The sequence below is a fragment of the Catharus ustulatus genome, chromosome 9 (genome assembly GCF_009819885.2).
Source record: "Catharus ustulatus isolate bCatUst1 chromosome 9, bCatUst1.pri.v2, whole genome shotgun sequence".
NCBI classification, from domain to species: domain Eukaryota; kingdom Metazoa; phylum Chordata; class Aves; order Passeriformes; family Turdidae; genus Catharus; species Catharus ustulatus.
The window spans coordinates 17,675,152-17,682,991 of NC_046229.1; positions in this window are offsets into that span (position 1 = coordinate 17,675,152).

The window sequence follows — 7,840 nt, forward strand, 5'->3', positions numbered from 1 at the left end:
GCACAGGCAGAAATAGCAGGGCAAGTTCCTTGCAGAACGATAAAGGCTTAGGAGCAGGACCTTGTGCTTGTGAAATCAGTCACCAGTCTAGGGATGAGAGCTTGCACACAGTTTCAGCTTTTCTACCACCAGTGCCACTGCTCTGAAGCACCAGCACCCATATGCTCAGCTTCAAGCTTCACACAAGCAGTTATCAGAACTGCTCAAGTCTGGGAATGCAGAGTTCTTCCAATATCCATTACCAATGGGAGTGACCTTCATTACTTTAGTTATTAGGGGATCACATAATTTCATTATAGCTATTTTAAATGTTTTGATCACATAAAGGTACATACCTTTTCAAATCATATGTCACTTGAGTTATATTCTCTGTATGTGAACAAGCACCTAGTAGGCTTAAAATGTTTGGCTTTAATTGAATAATTAATGATTTGGTTTGTTATTAAAGTACATTGCTATATAGGTTCTGCATATGCAGAAGAAACAAGGAACTAATTACTAAGTTTTAAAAAACTTGCAAAATGTCACAATCATCTAAAACATAAAGCCATATTAAGCCTGTAAAACATATGGTCACTTAACACCTGAAAATCTCTCTAAACCTATAAAACATAAAGCCTGTGACAAATTAACTGATGGTTGTATAGTTAAATCTAATTAAAATTTTATTAAAAGTGTTCAAGCCCTTATGGGTCCCCTTAGAAACTCACTTCCTAGGCCCCTTGGCAGTAGTAGGTATGCAGGGTGTATCTTAATTCCCTACCCATCTTGAGCCAGCCCCAGGAACAATGGGACTTTTTGTTGCCCATCTCAGCCCCCTAAACAAGCAGGCTCCTGAAAGCACACCATATAGAAATACCTCTGGGTCTACAGTGCAAGGCTTTTTAACTCAGTCTAATTGAGGGCCCTGAGAACACTGGTACCCAAATGGATTTTTGTCACCAGCATCAACCTTCATGCAGTTCAACAAAATCACCTCTTGCTACTGTCAAACATTTACAGCCAGTTCTACTATCCCTGGCCCTCCAATGCTAAAAAAGTTCCATTTGTTGAGCAAGGGCAATAGTGAGGAACCTCCCTGCCTCCAAAACAAAAAAAGTAATGACACATGGTAAGGAGCAAGGTCACTAGAAAGAAGTTTTTAAACAAACAGCCAGTTAATCTCCTAAAGACACTGGAACTGTGCTACTCAACTTTTCTGAGTTTATTGTATTGACATCCACAACTGTGCATTGACTTAGGCTGCTGTCTGCAAAAATAAGGAATAATGTTTTCTTGGAATTTATGTATCCATTTTCTCTTTCTAGAGGATCAAGTAGGAGCAGATATGCCATCTATAAGACACTTAACAGTTCAAAAGCCTTATCTCTGAAAATACTTTATAAATTCTTATCTTCATGAATTTTGAGGAGACACATCATTAATCACTTAACAGACACCATGGTCCTGGTAGAGAGAACTGAACTGCCAAGACAAGTTTTAATTTTAATTTAATTTCAAATTAATTTTGATTTGTAATCTACAGAAGCTAAATCAGCCTGTGATAGCCACCTGGTAGCAGCAAGTTAGTGTCAGAGAGCAGCAGAAGTTGGCTACTCCACCAGGCTGAGTAAGCACAAAGCCAGGGGTGATAGCCCTTGCTGGCCTCACCAGCAAGACCACCATTCCAAAGCCCCAGGCAAGGTGAGAAGAGCAGGTCTGCCAGCAGTAACCAGGGTCATCTGATAGTCCAGTGATTGTCAGAGAAGTTGGTGGTGACCAAGTAGGTCCAAGGTAAAGCCAGGGAGCCAGCTGGAGATCAGGACTAGTGAAGATATGTCCAGGAATGGGTACATGTACCACATAGCTCAGGCAAGGGCACAGACCTGAGCCAGAAGAGGGAGATCCTGATGGTGTTCCTCACAGCACTTCCTCACACTGCTCTCTTCCCAGTTCCATCCAAGACTACACAGCTGCACTGTGTCAGGGCTGGCCTTGAATGCAGAACAAAACTGTTGGTTCTCCTATATGTCTATAACAACATGGCTTCAGCCCATCCCAAATAATGTGACAGGACATGGGGGGATGGTATTTAAACTAATAGAGGGGAGATTTAGTTTAGATGTTAGGAGGAAGTTGTTTACTGTGATGGTGGTGAGGCACTGGAACAGGCTGGCGTGAGAAATTGTGGATGACCCAACCCTGTCAGTGTTCAAGGCCAGACAGGAATGGGGCTTTGAGCAACCTGCCCTATGAGGAGGAGTTGTTCCTGGCCATGGCACAGGGTCTGGAACCAGATGATCTTTAAGCTCCCTTCCAACCCCAGCCATTGCATGATTCTATGATCCCAAAGCCCAGGTCCCTTCACAGTATTGCACAGTAACTGCAGCATTCACACACCTGTGTCCTTATCTGTCCCACATGCCCTGTGCCTTCTGCATTTCAAGGAGAAAATGCCAATGATTTCACCAAATACCTACTCCACAGCATAAACAACTCACCTGTAAGTGTGAGCAGCCAAACCACTTCTACAGCATGGGCTTAGCAGGCAAGACTCAGAAACACACCCATCAGGATATGACAGGGGGCTAAAAGTCACTGCCTCACAGGCACAGCAAGCTTTCTTGTACCACAGACCAACTCAGCACAGCTCTGTGGCTGAGGCACTCCGATCTCCGGGGCAGACCTCCAGAGTCCTCAGGAGAAATAGCTACAGCAGCATGGAAAGTGTGGGAATACACTAATAGCATACTTGTATCCCTGAAGCAGAAATTTCTGAAGGTAAGACTGACTGTCCCATGCTTGCTCACAAAACACAGAACACTCTGAAGTATGACCATGTCCCAGGAACATGTAATCAGTCTTTCTATCTGCCTGCAGAGCAGATGCCATGAAGCAAGCAAAGGCAGTGCTACAGCACCTGTCTGCACAGTGTATAAAGAAATACAGCTCCTCTTGTTCCAGCAGCTGCTTGTATGTACAGTGCCATGTTACTGTAAAGACCAGTGGTCAAAGCTTTGTCTCTCAAATGCTGTTCCAGCAACATATACAAACTACAACTATATACATATACAAACTAGTCCTACAGTTCTAGGAAAGGGGAAGGAAAAGGGGAAAAAAAATCTCAGCAGCAACCATATCCCTCCCTCACATTGTCTTACAGGGATAACCGATTTCCTGGGGCAGACTCCTTGGAATGCTCCAGTAATTATGTTTCTGGCAGCGTAGAGGTTACCACAAGTTACTACCACCCTCTGAAATATGGTGGTTCCTTTCTCCTGGCTTCCTAGCATCATCTAGAATCAGAGTTAACTTGGAATTAGAGTCTGATCTTGAAAATTTTTTCCTTAAAGTTTGATAACTGACAACCTGGCTTAATTCTTTCAATCACAGTGAATTTAGGCTGAATTCTCTCTTTACAAATGTCACCAAGTGTGCAAATGTCACACTGGTCATATGTTCAGTGTCTGAATAGTGACATCATGGTTTCTGATGTTCTGAACAAGCAATCTGATATTAACAGTAAAGGCCAAAGCCACAGAACTACTGATTCTAATTACGTTGAAACAAGCAGAATAAACTTTTACCAGTTCTGAGCTGACATCTACTGGCAGAAAACTGCAACAGTGCAACAGGAAACATAGAGAACTATTTTCTTAAGGAACTCCAATTGTTACCTGGTGAATGATTTGGGATTTGAAAGGATAAGAGCTCATGAAAGTATAAATTTATGCAATTCTGCTGCAAGGGTTTAATCTCTTACAGAGAAATCAGGCACATAGCTTGGGGATGTAACTACTCAATCATCACCTCAAGTTTTACATATCAAGCATAAGTTTGAGCCAATTTTATGCATGGAAATGACTGCTGAAATTCATTTTAGTCAGATCTGCCTTGGGTTAGCTTAGATCATGAAGGGTATGAACACATAATAGCTTGCAACTGTTCAAAAAGTTCTTAGGTTTCAGTTGAGGCACAGTAATTAGTAACATGTACATTACCCTAGCGAGCTGTAATATAGAGCCACGTCAGCTTGCACAAAGCCACCACTGAAAAGGATTTAAAAATTCAAATTATACTCAGAAAAAGATTTTCTGAGGGACTCAACTCTAAGAACATTACTTCAACAAATCCAATTCAGTGAGCAGACAAGGCTGTGGATGCATCTTTTCCACCCTCGGTTTCTCATACAGCACAAGAAGAGCTTGACAGCATGGGGAGAATCCAAACTTTGCTACAAATGGAAGGGCCACTCACATTCATTGGATTCAGTCATGTAACAGCAGCACAGCCACACCATAACTGCATAACAGAAATTAGATCCCTAATTTATGGCTAAACACATAGTATTTTATAATATATTGTTGCTTTAGAAAAACAATAGAGGACTTCCTAGAAAAGAACAGCTTATTTCCTGAAATATATATAAAGGGTATCACATGAAGGAAAATAAAAAGGTGAAAATCAAACTTGGTAAACTGATTTGTTTCTGTTTACACCCTAGTTGGTTCTAATAACCACAGATTTAGTGCTGATATTGAGTGTCAACATCCTGGGGAGTACAAAAATATACTGAACAAGCCAGTCATTTTCCCTTGGCAAGCTATTTAAATCTTTGGTTGTGAAAAGCATGCTGTGAATTTCATCCTGCTAATTTTACATACAATAAAGAGTTCCCTTTTCCACATCAGAGGAATTTGAAATTTTTTTCCCATTCTCTCTGTAAGATGGCCAAAGGTCATGGGATGGGACAAAGAACTGACATATACTTGAACTTTTCAGAATAATACATTAAAGTTCTATGCAAAAAAGACCAGGAACTGAGGGTTTCTTTTCCAGCTCAGTTTACAGAGGAATGGAAGTTTTCACAGGATACTCCCCTTTCAAAGCAGAGCAGCCTCCACATTCAGTTATGATTTCTGAAAGCACAGGAACAAGCTGGCCTGACCACAGTGAAATTATTTTAAAGAGGTAGTTAGTAAAGAACTATGGGATAAGAAAAAACTTAGAAGATCCAAGGAGTAAGCAGATACCTCTTACCAATCCAATGAACAATGAGTCCAGGCAGGAGCAGAGCAGGTGGAGGGACACATTTTTTTTGGGTGAGAAGCTGAAATGCCAGAAGGGAGAGCAAGGAAGAGGAGGCTGCTTATTCACAGGCTGGTGAAGGCCAGGAGAGCCACAGCAGGGGTGCAGCGAGCATCTCACCAGCTGAACTTCAGAAATAATTGATTCAATTGTAATGAAAGAGTTTAGAAATTTATTTTCAGTGAGAAAAATAGATATTTGCCAGTTGCATCAGGTGATGATGCAGTATGTCCCCAGTCAGGCACCATTCTGCAATAGCCCCTTGGTTGGACACTAGCTGAAGGCTGAGTGAAATGAAGTGTGAGATTTCTCTGGGTGTGAGATCAATCTAATGGGTGAGAAAGCAAGCAGGAATAGTGCAACTTTCTGGGATGGATTAATTTTTTTCACTGTCATTTCCTGTACGTGCCTGTACAACTTTCATGGGTACTCTGCCATAGAGTCACAGTTGTAAGTATCTAGGAAAATGATACAGTGAGTTAAACAGCATAAGGAAATGACAGTTTGCTATCATTTACCCTGATGAAAACCTAAGGCAACTCTGTTGAAGTTAGTAGGGTTATTCCAAATTTAGGGAGCTATCCAAGAGCCCTATTTGGCCTATACATAAAGCAGTAGTCATTAACCTCAATTTCTATGTCTAGTGTGATGCAAAGCTGACTCCTGCAATCACATTTCGTTTGTGGGGAGTTCAGTTCCTGTTACTCTGTTTCTAGTGGTTCTTTAAGTATTTGTTACTAGCATAGTTAGGGGTCCTGTCATACAGCATTCACTGGGTGAAGCAGTGCTTTAAATGCTCTTGCTAATCTGAACATGCTGAAAGCGATCCCCTTTGGGAAATACAATTCAACTCGTATAAATTAAAATAAATCAAAGTCTTCAATCACAAGGTATCAATTTTGTGTTTCATGTGTTTGTGAGAGTGATGCAGCAATCTCAAAGCAACAGTCTCAAAGTCACCAAGACATCCTGATGAAAAAAAAAAGGGAAATAAAAAAAGCAAGCAGATTAATTACTTTCATGGTAAGAATCCAAGCAGGTTTTGATCCCAAGCTGGGGCATACACATAAATAGAACAACAAAATAAATACAAATCTGATTTTGCAGACCTGTCTCATACTAGAGCATGCTGAGGATGAAGATTTTTAGGTGTACTGAGAGAAATAAATGCTTAGTCAAGAATCAAAATTCAAAATAAGTTGGCTAAATTCCAAGTATTTATGGTTTTAATGACAACAAATAAAATTTATTATGAAATAATGTGGTCATCATTTTTATACTACTACACATTTACTAAATAGATTTGGATTTAATTTAACTAACAAATCTGTGGGGTGAAGGAAAATATTATTACTGTACCACTCCTAAATAGACACACTATTTATGCAATCTTCTTATACCATAACCCAGAATAATTAATAAAACATAAGCATTCCCATCATGTTAAATTTAAGACTTAGAAATTAGGGTAAAAAAATCAAACCAAAATTCATCTAAGTGTATCCCCTCCCCTTCTTGCAGCCCTCTACCCTGTTTTATTGACTACAGATTGACAACAGGTCTGACATCAATAACCATCTGGTGTGCTCTAGCCCTTAACAGCTGCTCCTATTTTATGGTGATAACTTCCCGATGAGAACCATTGGTAGGGCAGGTTTTAGTTAGGACTGCAGGTGTTTGATGGAGTTATTGCTAGAGAATAAGATGAGGGTGTGAGTAGGTTATAAAAACTACTCTGTCTGCCCTCTAAAGCTCTCTTCTTCCCTCATCTTTTAGGAAGGGAGGAGGTGACTTGTGGTTTTCCCTAAAATTAAGGTAAAAAAGGTGACTGGCCTGCTTTGAGGTTGGAAGTTCAGTTTTGAATTGTCCAACAGTGATTGGTGTTGGTTATGTAAGCCAGTGTTTTCTCAACACCTAATATTTATATGGATTATCTTCAAAACTAAGGTTTGTTTGATGTATCCCAAGAGAGGTCGTAAACATACAAAAATGCTGTTTTGTGGGTGTCTATGGAAGCAGTTGTCCTTTTGAAAGAAGAAGTGGTACTACTTGCATTAAGAAGGCTGTGCTCTGTTCTGTGTAGTCTTAATATAATTAGCTAAGGGAGGTTCCAGTATTTTTAATGAATCTTCAGTGTGATTATTGGCAGTCACCTAAACAAAATTTGTTAAAAAGGCTTTGAAGAATGAAACGTTCTTTGTGTGTAGAATCTGCTACACTGTTTGTCTTTGCTCTGTGTTAAATTAATATTTCTCCAAGCTGCTATTCTTGACCAGCATATGATGTATACAGGTTTTATGTTAAAAGCTGTAGTAATAAGCTAAAACAAGAGGAAATAAATGTCTTTTCAGCAGGCTCTTTAATGCACGCTTTTAGAGAGCGTTCACTTACCAAAAAAACGGCAAAAAGATTGATTCTCATGAGATATGCTATTTTGCCAAAAGCCTTGACTTCTCTAGCAATATAATTCATGTAAGCTATTTGCTTTTTACTCTAAAACCACGTCTATCAGGTTAGCTAAAAACTTCAAACTGGGTCTTAAGGAAACACTCAAGGCTTCTTTTTTTAAGACTAGTTGGCCTTTGGGACCTGACTCAGCAGCTCAAGGACACATGGGGTTGGGAAGGGGTGCTTTGAAAAATTAAAAAAAACTTAACTGGTTGGAATCTGATCACACTTTTGCTTTAGTATGCAAAAATAAGTTTTATTTTAAGATAGGGAAGAATCTTCTGTGACTGGGGAGATGGAGAGGGAGGTAGTAAAGGAGGAATTG